This window comes from Amia ocellicauda, chromosome 23 (genome assembly GCF_036373705.1).
Source record: "Amia ocellicauda isolate fAmiCal2 chromosome 23, fAmiCal2.hap1, whole genome shotgun sequence".
Classification (NCBI taxonomy): Eukaryota; Metazoa; Chordata; class Actinopteri; order Amiiformes; family Amiidae; genus Amia; species Amia ocellicauda.
In genome coordinates, this window is record NC_089872.1 from 2,288,611 (window position 1) to 2,301,946 (window position 13,336).

The 13,336-nt window shown below is 38.7% G+C and overlaps 1 long non-coding RNA gene across 1 annotated transcript; it reads left to right on the forward strand.

Annotated features, from left to right (window-relative positions):
• The first annotated feature begins 2,171 nt into the window (after window positions 1-2,171).
• LOC136718898 (uncharacterized) lies at window positions 2,172-4,657 on the forward strand. Its single transcript, XR_010805329.1, has 2 exons — window positions 2,172-2,232; window positions 4,338-4,657. It is a non-coding gene; the product is annotated as an uncharacterized LOC136718898 (long non-coding RNA).
• Window positions 4,658-13,336: the final 8,679 nt, after the last annotated feature.

Here is a 13,336-nt window from a genome sequence, read left to right on the forward strand (position 1 = left end):
CAATAGGGCAACATCACCTGAGCGCACCTACTTGACATCAGTAGCAGACACCAGGCTGCTCTACTAGTTGCCAGGATCAGGAACAGCACAACAACGCGTCCAATGCACATTAGTGACGTTCAAACTAACTATGCACAAAGTGGGGAAGACAGAATGTCAGCTCCTGTGCTCATCCAAGTAACACAGGAGCAGACACAACCAGGATCGGTGCTCTACTGTGTTCCCAGCCACTAGAAAGTGCAAATGAACTATATTGCACCTGCACACCTGCAAAAAAACTATATCTAAAGTAGGGTTGTGCTGGTGACAGATTTATAGTATCAATATACCGTTGAAGAATTTACCGTGGTAGCTGGTATTACTGTCAAGGGGGGCATTGTTCCGAAATTCTTTAAGAAGTAGGAAGACTCTTCAGATTCACTTTCCAATTCTGTTTTATTGTTCAATCGAACAGAAGAACTACACAAATACAAAATAAAAGTAATATTTACTGAAGAACTGCGTGTCTTTCCCCGTGTGTCTGTGTAAACAAGGTCACTGTATCATAGTCTTATTGTGCTGTGGTACTGTGCTATAGTTCAACCCTGATGGTGCCGCTCCGGGGCCAGGCACAGAGCTGGAGCATGCCTGGGTTTGGTTGTCACAGCGTGCCCTGAGCCTGGTACAGCAGGTCCATTCGGAGAGGGAGCTGCCATGGTACTCTGTTCAGGAGGGAGACCAGTCTTTGACTTCATCAACTTTGACAGATCTTTCTTCTAGTTTAATCACTGACAATTTAAGTTAATTAGTACATACTTCTGAAGATATTTGCTGTCATAAGTGACATAATGTAACAGAATTTGGTGAGTTTTTGAATTTTGCTGATAGGTTATTCTGGGGTCAATATCATGCTTTTGTTAATATGTGTATTTTGCATTCGGGCACAGTCATTTTCTTGTGGCTGCCATGTTGTTGCAGACGTGATAGATAGCAGTGTCTATGTAATACATGCAAAGTTTCAGGGCACTGGGCTTTAGGGTTCCGGAGTACTAGCTGTTGTCATTTTTGCATGCGGACACATGTTAAATCCAACATTGCAGCTTAACCGTGTACCTCACAATCTTAATTATCAGGTTTTATGTTCAATGTACAGACATAAACATTGGTGCTGAGTTTCATCTGTGTACTGCATTCCAGTGTAGAGATAATGTGATACTTGTCTGAAGCGACGCATACATTTTTTTCATTGGCCCACAGCACCCATGTTTTTCACTGGGGCAACTCACCTTTAACAACCTTGGTAGTACTCTGTACTAGTGTCATGCATACCAATTTGTGGCACAGTGGGTATAAGTGGCATGGATTACAAGGCACCAAAGCTGGAATCAGAGAATGCTACATGGAGGACAAAGCGTGTGCCCGGGGAACTTCTGATGAACAAGCGTAATAGTGGGGCATAAGGTATGCATGTGTATGAAGTGGCATATGCATGTGTCCGTTGGTTTTGGAGAAGATTTCTGTAGCATTTCTCAATTTCGACACTCATCGCAACATGGCAGCGGCACCATGTGACCGACACGTGTAGTTTTCACTGCATTTGTAGGTATAAGATTTGTCTACAACACTTGCGAGTTTCGTGAGTTTTCATGCATGTATGAGCGTTTTAGGGGCATTAGAAGTTTTGGCGGAAGGAAAAAAATAATAATAATTAAAAAAAAAATAATAATAATAAAAATCCTAACAAAAACAATAGGCTTCCGCCAGCACTTCGTGCATGGAAGCCTAATAATAATCCTAACAATTACAATAGGGTTCCAGCAACTTCGTTGCTTGGCCCCCTAAATATAGCTGCAAATATAGCTGTAGACCGTTGTCCATTGTTTCGGGTGTAGCTCACACAGGAAATGTCTTATCTTCACAATGCTATTGATTAAAGCCAGCGATGAATATATAACATGTTACTATATGTTACAATTTCACTGAGAGAGAAGAGCACTAAGTTATGTCCCCCCCCCCCCCTCATAAAACTATGATTTAATTTGTATATATATTAACGTATACAGTGTACAGCAAAAATAATGCAGCTGCTGTTTAGTTTAGTTTAGTTTATGTGTAGATGTAGTCTGGAGTACAGTTGGTATTACCACCAGGGGGAGCTGTTTTAATGTATAGTCCTTAGGGGAAGATATTAGTTTACCCTCTATTTGTGAGCGTCCAGAGGTCATAGGTTAATGTTTTTTTCCTGCTACGAAGGTAAGCCACATGGAATTATTGTCCTTTTTCATCTGTATTAAATCTTTACTTTAAAATTGCCATCCGTTGTTATTATCCATTGATATTAATGAATAATTTCTTGTTAAACCCCCTTTTGAGTTATAATGGGTCAAAATGTTAGATTACGGTTAAAATAAATATAAATATATTTGTGCTTGCGTTTTGATGCAGTGACTTTCGTGTAGAGATGTTTGTGATTTATGCTTGGACATGAATAGCGAGCATTTGTATTTTTATTTCGGAAGATCTACTTTAAAACACATCTCACTTTGTTTCATTATTATTTTATTTGTCTGTTGCATAAAGCAATGTTTTCTTGCTGTTATGAAGGCCGGATGCCTGGCTTGGAGTTGATTGAATGTACAGAAAGAAAGAAAGAAAGAAACAGTAAAACTGTGATTGATCATCCGCAAAATCTAGTTGTTGAAATCTATTAATCAATCAAAACATAAAAAAACAACGCAAAGTCTACGACACTCTGTATGGCGTAGTTATTATATTAAGTGAGGGCTGTATGTAAATAATCGTATCAGTTGTCTGTGGTATTAGTAGAGCTATATGAAGTGGTCTGAAAAAAATTAAGAGGCTGCTCCAAGTTCAGAAATCAATGTTAAGTGGTCTCTTAATTGTTTACAGAGCTGTATATAAATTAACATATATAAATAATATATAATGTAATTATACAGTCTACATTACCAGCTGGTTTCATGTTGAAGTTGAAGTAATACTTGTTAACACATTTGGCGTGCCTAAGTAATATTTGAACTTCTACTGTGATTGTACAGGTATTCAAAATGTTGTAGAACGAGACATATGTCTAACTGTTAATTAGTCTATGGACATTGCACCTTCTAAAATTGAATGATATTTGTTGCAGCACATGCCAAAATAAAGTGAAAATAGCAGTTGGTGTTTGAAAAAAATACTTATCTAACCATGTAAGGCACATTTTGTATTTCAGTGGTTAAATGTTACAGACACCCAATTATAAGTTGTGCATAACTATTGAAAGTAGACAGTTACAGACACCTATCATATCAATGGCACACTTAAGGTTCTTGTTAGGCATGCACAATGATATCGGCACGACATCGGTATCTGCCGATAAAAACTTTAAAAAGTGAATTATCAGCAGATATGAACATTTCTGCTGATGTGCCTGGCCGATAAGGTGACGCGTTAACTATGCGCACACTATGACGCTAAATGTTTATTATGAGTGCCAGCAACAAGCTTCAGCATGTCAGCTGTGTGGAAGTGTTTCAAAGTATCTGAAACAGATAACAAAATTGCTATTTGCAATGCTTGTAAAGCATTAGTGATGCAAGGAGGGTTAAAATCACACTCCTTTAACATTACCAATTTAATTATGCATCTTAAGAGCCATCATCCTGAACACCACAAAGAGTTTCTGAAACGTAGGCAAGAAAAAAAGCCGCAGGCGAAAATCTGTCAGCAGCCTCTACTTAAGTCATTTGACAAAGCAAAAAAAAAAAGATGTGTATATATCAGTATCGTCAATCAGCCAAAATGAGTTTGAAAATATGGCATATGGAATATCGGCAAAAATCCAATATCGTGCATCCCTAGTTCTTGGTTTAGCCTAGTAGCACTCATGTTAAAATTAACATTATTATTTCAAAATTGCAAACATCAAATGCAAAATCTGTCAACCTCATATTGCTGGGTTTGTAACTCAAATTACGTCTTCATTATAGGTGTACATTAAACATCCATGTAGGCATGAGTTATTTAAGAAGGGGAGGGATCAAATATAAATGTAAGTGCTATGGCTGAACTGTAGCACATTTGCAGTATTATTGGACAAGTGAATTACATTTGTATCTATATAAATATTAAATTATTTGTAAAACAGATTACAGGTTGTATTTGCAACTTGGGATATTGTGGACATACACATTATACCAACAATAGAGCCTAATGAGCACTGTTGGTAGGTGTTTTTATAGTTGAAAAGGAATTACATGGTAGGTTACTAATAATGAGATGAGGTTATGTGACAGTGATGGGTGAGAATAATAATGTTCATAACTTTGTCTTGTTTTTTTGTGTTTGTGTTTCAGATGCCAAGGAAGAAAAATTGGAGAAAATCTGTGGTAAAGAAGGGACATTTTTATGATGCCCCTACAGACCTGTCGAACGTGGCCAACGTGCCTCCCACTGAGGCCAACGTGCCTCCCACTGAGGCCAACGTGCCGCCCACTGAGGCCAACGTGCCGCCCACTGAGGCCAACGTGCCGCCCACTGAGGCCAACGTGCCGCCCACTGAGGCCAACGTGCCACCCTGCAAGGACAATTTGCCTATGGCTGTTGATAATGCTGATAAATATGAACAAATAAACTATGCAAATAAATTCGCCGAAAGGCACATATTTGAAATAAATGCTTGTGAGTTGAAATCATTGCAATTGAATTCATGTGAAACTGGAGATCATCTGAATAGGTCTGTATTGGGAAATGGATCAAAGACAGTTGAACTGACAGGTAATGCAATACATGACATTGATAAACTGCAAAAAAAGTGTACACCGCCACCAAATGCGAGTTCTATATGAGGATGGTTTCATCAAGGACACCCTCAGTTTTTGGAAAACAGTGGAAGGCAATGTGTAGCGAACAGCCTAGCTGCAGTACTATTCAGTCAAATGAAAAATTTGTTTTCATGGGCAGCACAAGATCTTGATAACATTCTCCACATAGGCAATGAATTGTATGGGTTTATATAAAAGTCAGTTACAGTACATGATCACTATCTTTTAGTGTCTGATCTGCCGAATGTTCTTGATGTGTTTGACAAAGTGTTCTCCATAACCCTGGTGAATCCTTAACTGGATTAATGGGCACAACTAATGTAGATCATGATATTCACTTCCTGGTACCATTTAAAAATGCTTTAGAGAAAACAATGGCACAGTTTGATGCATGTTTTGTGACATTTTCAGCATCTACATTTGCAGTTATCAAGGCTGATGAAAAGTTTGCAGTATTTGACGCCCATTCACAAAATGCTAAAGGTATGGCAGTGCCAAATGGTACAAGCATAGTACTTTACTTGCAAACTGTCAGTGACGTACATGAGCACTGTTGGAGATTGGCATTATCTCTAAAGACAAGTGAACATGGTCAATTTGAGGTCACGGGTATTAATGTAATGGAAGCGATCTCCGAAACAATCTCCAACGTGGCATTCACTTCTGAATCAAATGATGACGTACTTATTGTTGGCAAACTGAGCCTCGTAGGTTCTCGTTTTCTCCTCTGACATTACAGCAGTGTGATCAGTTATGTTCTCAGTTGTGTCTGCAAAATGAATACAGTATCAGTGTATTACAAGGTGAGCATGTTAATTCAATGGGTGAACCTTGTCAAAACAAACCCATAAAAGGTGATGGGAACTGTTTCTTCAGAGCTTCATCATTTGCAATTTGTGGTACAGAAAATAACCACAGGAAAGTGCGATTAGCTGTTGTTAAACACCTTACTGAAAGAGCAACAGATTTTTTGACACACTTAAGATTAGGACAAGTATCAGTTGAAGAATATGTGAAAAACTCACGAATGAAGTATGTGGGAACATGGGCAACTGAAGTTGAAATACTGGCAGCTGCTGATCTGTTGGGAACAGATATTCACACATTTACAGGTAATGGATGGTTAACATATTCAAAGTGTCAAATTAACAGTGAATTGGCCACAAGGGGGCACAGTGAAACTGGAATTTACTTAAACAACTGTGGTCAGTGTCATTATGAAGTTGTACAATGTGTAAAGGTCAGAGATATGCAGGGTGTGTGTGCCAAAAGATGCAAAGAAAGTACTTGCAGTAAGCCCACAGATATGACAGCATTAAAACGGAAAAGAACAAATATGTCTGAAGCTAAATATTGGCATAATTGTGAATCTACACAGAAAAGGCAGATGCTTGAAGCAAATGAGGTACATGATAATGCGTATCAATGTAAATCAAATGATGAAACTACAGAAAGGACATATAAAAGAGCTGCACAACAGTCTACTGAAAGTGGTGACCAAAATGTTGTAAAGAAAAGCAAATCAGAAAAAGAACGGGGGCGTTATGGAACAAATGTTGAATTTAGAGAGAAGTAAAAACAAGCAGGTATGGCAAAGCAGATGTAAAATACAGGACAACAGTGAAAGCACATAGTATTGAAAAGTATGGAAAAGATGAGAAACACAGAAATGCAGTGAAAGATTACAGTATGAAAAAATATGATAAAGATGAGGAGCACAGAAATGCAGTGAAAGAGTACAGTATGAAAAAATATGAAAAGATGAGGAGCACAAAAGAGCTACAAAAGAAAGAAGTGTAAGAAAGTACAGAGAAGATGAACAGCACAGAGACAATCTGAAAAAAAGGAATTGGGCAACAAGAATGCAGAGGAACAAAAACAAATGGATAATGTAATTCAGTGTTTCAGAAATGCAACTGCTCATGGGCCAGAATATGTGTGTTCAGTTTGTCATCAACGGCTTTTCGAAAAACAAGTAATTCAATGCAATAGAGAGAGTTATGCAAACAAAGGTAATCATGTTGCTTCAGCTGCTAATAAGTGTATAACAGATACTTACTTTCATGTGTGCACCAACATTTGTGGTGCAGATTGTTCACTGTGTGAATGTCCTACATCTACACTATGGATATGCTATACATGTCACAGAAAACTTCTTGATGGGAAAATTCCAGCAGAAAGAGTAGCAAATAATCTCCACTTGGAACCTATTCCACCACAATTAAAGTGTTTAAATTCTCTTGAACAACATCTCATTGCACAACATATTCCATTCATGATAATGCTAGCATTACCAAAAGGGGGACAGAATGGAGTTCATTGGCCTGTTGTATGTGTTCCATCCAGCATTGATAAAGTGACCAGTGTTCTTCCAAGATGTGAAGCAGATGATCTGATGATCAGAGTAAAACTAAAGAGGAAGCTTACCTATTAAGGTCATTATGAATACCAGTTTGTAAGCAATGAGCATGTGAAAAATGCCTTAGAATACCTGACAAAAAATAATATGTGGTATGAGGATGTGCATTTCAATCACGATTGGGTAAACCCCTTGTTAAAAAGCGCACAGCAAAGTGGACAGTGCAGTGACCAAGACAATGACACTTTGTCAAATCATCCAGACATTGAGGATACAGATGAGCAAAATAATGCTCAGTCAGAGCAAGATAATAACCATCATGGATTTTTTTGAACACATGCTTACAGCCTGTTGATATTGCACAAGAAGTGCTTGATCAGCATTTTGACAGCATTATGAGTGTTGCACCTACAGAAGGAAACAGTCCTGTAAAATTGCTTATGGATGTGAGTAATGAACCAAAGTCTTTTCCGGTGTTGTTTCCTACAGGAGGACCTACTTTTCATGATAAACGTGAGCAAAAGATAACATTAGCAAGATATCTTCATACACGCTTACTAAATGCCGATGGTAGGTTTGCTAGAAACACTGATTTTATTTTTGATGCACAGTATTTGTCAGAAGTGAATCAAATTGTGTCCAATGTGTCAATCGCATTGAGAAACGGATCTGATGATGCAGGTGGAAACAAGGTAAAGGTGAAATGTTAACTGATACAGAATCTCTTAAAAAGATACTTAAACATGATGAGGGTTACAAGTTTTTGAAACCTATTCGGGGCACACCTCCTTTTTGGCAAGCTACACAAAAAGATCTGTTTGCAATGTTGAGACAGCTGGGAATTCCAACGTGGTTTTGTTAATTTTCTTCGGCAGACATGAGATGAAAAGAATTTATAGAAACTGTCCTTAAAGAGGAAGGTAGTAAACAAAGCGCTGAAGAGCTTGACTGGTGTGCCAAATGTGCCATACTGAAAAAGAATCCAGTGACAGCTGCCAGAATGTTTGATCACATATTTCACTGTTTCTTAAAACAGGTTATAATGTCACCTGCAGCTCCAATCAGAAAGATTAAAGATTATTTCTACAGAGTGGAGTTTCAGCAACGTGGATCTCCTCATGTCCATTGCCTTTTCTGGGTTGAAGATGCACCTCAAATTGACAAAGATGATGACATAGCAGTTGTAGAATTTGTTGACAAATATGTCACTTGAATGAGATAGTTAACAGTGTTCAAAAGCACAGCACGAAGCATTCAAAGACTTGTAAGAAAAAAGGCACCACTTGTAGATTTAACTTCCCTCGCCCACCATCTGAGGAGACTTTCATTTCAAGACCTGCACAGAATGATGAAATGAATCTGGCAACAGAAGAGCAGAATATAAATGGTGAGAGCTGTAGTGCTGATGCACAAGGTCATCTAATGATACACATGATGAGAATATGGGTTCTGGTACAGAATGTGAAACAACACAAATGACAAAGCAAGACGCAAAAGCAATCTTAGAAGTGATCAAGAACGCTGTATCAAATTCTGATTTACACTTTGCATCATCAGAATCTTTGTTTGACAGTATTGGTATATCACAATATATCTTTGAAAAAGCTTGTGCTACATTAGCCAAGAAAACAAGTGTAGTTTTGAAAAGAGACCCTAACAATATCTGGGTAAATCAGTACAATAAGGATCTACTGAGAAGCTGGAATGCAAATATGGATATACAGTTTGCTGTGGATGCTTACTCTTGTGTAGTATACATTATCTCCTACATTTCAAAAGCAGAAAGAGAAATGGGTTTGTTACTGGATCATGCTCAGAAAGAAGCCACAAATGAAGGAAATGCAGATGCAAAACATGCTCTGAAAAGACTTGGCGGTGTGTATCTTCACAATAGAGAAGTTAGTGCTCAAGAGGCTGTATATAGAGTTCCCACCATGAGGCTGAAAGAAGGATCTCGTAAGGTACAGTTCATTCCTACTGGGGAACATCCTGTTAAAATGAGTTTGCCACTACACATTCTACAAAACAAAAGTGAAGTTGATGACATTCACAAAGGCAACATTTGGATGACAAGTATAGTAGATCGTTATAAAAATAGACCTAAAGGAGGAGAATTTCACAACCTATGTCTTGCTAGCTTTCGTTCAGAATACAGAGTGCTGTCAAAATCTGAAATATCAAGAAACAAGACAAATACTACAGCAGTTGAATTGAACAATGGTCTCGGATATGTTAAGAGAAGATCACAAACTCAGCCAGCAGTTGTGAGGTATGCCAGATTATCCCCCACTAAAGATCCAGAAAAATATTATCAAAGTATACTGCAACTTTTCCTGCCCTATTATGTAGACTCTCAACTTAAACCTGCAGACTTTGAGACATTTGAAAATTTCTATCAAGTAGGTGCTGTAAAGTGTGCAGATAAAATAGTGGAACCAGTAAAAATCATAGTTGACAACAACAACAACAGAGCTGCATTTCAGATGGAAGCCGAAAATATTGATAGAGCACAGGAACTTCTTGAAGCTACTGGTCCATTGGAAGATGCAAATTTTGACAAAATCAGTTTTCATGGTCAAGTTCCCCCTCTAGTGGTCAAATATGTTAAAGTACAAGCCAGTATTAATCTCAAAAAGTCATCTACACTGATTTGATTTCAATATATCATTTTTAATTAAATTAGTAATAATATAAATATCATTGGTATCATCATAAATTAGTAAACACTTTATTGTACAAGTCTCGTTTGTGTACATTCATCTAAAAACTTGTATAGCTTAGAACTGCTGTAGCTTTTCAATTCGCAGTTACCTTCAAATCCTCATTTAGTTGCTTACTTTGTTACATTTTGTTGTCAAACTGATTACCAATGTGCACGCTATATATAATAACGGCTTGTAAAAGCAATGTTTCTCATCAAGGGGCAAATATCTCCAATTATTAATATTAAGTGACTCAGTGAGTAGGTCCGTTTTTTCGGGTGTAGATCGCACATCTAAACGTCTTATGTTCACCGTTTCAACTCTATTGAATAGACCCAGCGATTCTGCACAGTTGAGTATATAACATGTCACCATAAGTTACGATTTAACTGAGAGATAAGAGGACAAAGTCGTGCTCATCGTTAACTATTTAATCAGGAACTGATGCAGGATCCAGCCGATCTCAGTTTGAAATTACTTTCAATTGAAAGCAATAATCCACCGCTACAGATTCGGCAAATTCATTGCTGTTGTACCACTGTTAATTTTCCTGTGTGTATTTAAATATCTTGCATTGCTGTGTGTTGTTCATTACATTTAATTATAGTTTTTTGTTACACTTTCGGTTTGTCTCTGGTATTTTTTGACTATATCTGAAAAAATCCCTGACTCGTTTGTGTACTAAATCAAACCAAGCAAATAAAAATAAACTGTAAGCAGCTCATAACTACTGCAGATTATACATTCATAGTTACCTTCTAAACCCCATTTAGATGTTTATTTGATGTTTCATGTGGTTGTCACAATGATTCATGATGCGTGCGTTATATATACTTGCAACTGGAAAAGCAAGACTTATACATTTTTGGAAATAGCCAAATCAAGTACTAACATAAGCGCAGTATGTACTATAAGTCTCATATCTCAACTCTTTACCGTTCCCGAGAAAACGATGTTTGAAAACTGACATTTCTTGTTTGGACTACAATCAAGATGGCTGCCAAACCGTGTTACATGATGCCGCCATTTTGTGGTCGAGTGACCATGCCATAGACTCCTACATCCATGCCAAGTTTGGTGAGTTTCCTAGGGGGTGGGGGTGCTTGTACCGCGTCACAGAATAATTACCATATTGATGGGTTCCGAAGGAATGTGCAGGGTGGTGGGGGTCTTCAACTGTTTTTCAAACCCACCAAAAGATTTGTCTTTAAGCCAGACTGATTCTTTAGTAAAATAGCAATTTGTCTCTATACGTGTGAAGCTCCAAAAGAGTGCTATGTATACCCTTCAGATTCTTTAGAAAACATAGATATTTTTCCCTACACTAGTGAAGCTCCAAAAGAGTTGTATTTAAGTCCTCCCAAGATCCGCGAGGCTGTCTCTTCAACAGGGCCAAAGGGGTTACCTCTTTCAAATGGACAAGGGTTATGTCGGTCTGGAGCGTTTTGAGCTAGTGGGGGTGGCGAGGAGATGTCTACGTCTTTAGTAACCTCGGATCGGTGAAGAATTAGTATATTTGGGGGCGGAGTTGACAGGGCACTGATGACAGGTGGGGTCTGTTTTCAATTTAAGAAGCGGCTCTGTTTACATTTGAGGCGATGGGCCCAACTAGCCCCGGATAATGGAATGTGGTGAGAGATAGCGATCTGTAGAAGCGGTGCGGTGGGGGCTGTGGGACAGCTTGAGAGACACAAGGTGGACTGAACTTTAGAAAATCCTGAATATGAGCAAAATGAAAAGAAATGTAATACAGAAATTGTAAATTAAAACTTTCAGTAATCAGCATAACCTCAGTAAATACTACACCTACCCAAGACCAATATTTTCTTGCATTTCAGAATATATCAAATGCCAAACCGTGTATGTATTATTTAAAGAACAGATACAATGTAAAGATTGAATAAATACAATTATGAAGTTTTAAAGGTGTGTGTGTGTGTGTGTGTGTGTGTGTGTGTGTGTGTGTGTGTGTGTGTGTGTATGTATTCACAACAGCGTGCAATGTAAATGAAATGTAACATTACTAATTTAAGAAATCCTTAAATATTGAAGAGTTATAGAATATATATGTTATATAAGAAGCAAAGACTATATACAGTGAGGGAAAAAAGTATTTGGTCCCCTGCTGATTTTGTACGTTTGCCCACTGACAAAGAAATGATCAGTCTATAATTTTAATGGTAGGTGTATTTTAACAGTGAGAGACAGAATAACAACACACAAATCTAGAAAAACACATTTCAAATAAGTTATAAATTGATTTGCATGTTAATGAGGAAAATAAGTATTTGACCCCTTCGACTTAGTACTTGGTGGCAAAACCCTTGTTGGCAATCACAGAGGTCAGACGTTTCTTGTAGTTGGCCACCAGGTTTGCACACATCTCAGGAGGGATTTTGTCCCACTCCTCTTTGCAGATCCTCTCCAAGTCATTAAGGTTTCGAGGCTGACGTTTGGCAACTTGAACCTTCAGCTCCCTCCACAGATTTTCTATGGGATTAAGGTCTGGAGACTGGCTAGGCCACTCCAGGACCTTAATGTGCTTCTTCTTGAGCCACTGCTTTGTTGCCTTGGCTGTGTGTTTTGGGTCATTTTCACGAACCATTTCCAATGCCCTGGCTGAGGGAAGGAGGTTCTCACCCAAGATTTGATGGTACATGGCCCCGTCCATCGTCCCTTTGATGCGGTGCAGTTGTCCTGCCCCCTTAGCAGAAAAACACCCCCAAAGCATAATGTTTCCACCTCCATGTTTGACCGTGGGGATGGTGTTCTTGGGGTCATTCCTCTTCCTCCAAACACGGCAAGTTGAGTTGATGCCAAAGAGCTCGATTTTGGTCTCATCTGACCACAACACTTTCACACAGTTCTCCTCTGAATCATTCAGATGTTGGCAAACTTCAGACAGGCCTGTACATGTGCTTTCTTGAGCAGGGGGACCTTGCGGGCGCTGCAGAATTTCAGTCCTTCACGGCGTAGTGTGTTACCAATTGTTTTCTTGGTGACTATGGTCCCAGCTGCCTTGAGATCATTAACAAGATCCTCCCATGTAGTTCTGGGCTGATTCCTCACCATTCTCATGATCATTGAAACTCCACAAGGTGAGATCTTGCATGGAGCGCCAGACCGAGGGAGACTGACAGTTATTTTGTGTTTCTTCCATTTGCGAATAATCGCACCAACTGTTGTCACCTTCTCACCAAGCTACTTGACGATGGTCTTGTAGCCCATTCCAGACTTGTGTAGGTCTACAATCTTGTCCCTGACATCCTTGGACAGCTCTTTGGTCTTGGCCATGGTGGAGAGTTTGGAATCTCATTGATTGATTGCTTCTGTGGACAGGTGTCTTTTATACAGGTAACGAGCTTTAAGAGAGTGCTCCTAATCTCAGCTCGTTACCTGTTTAAAAGACACCTGGGAGCCAGAAATCTTGCTGATTGATAGGGGATCAAATACTTATTTCCCTCATTAAC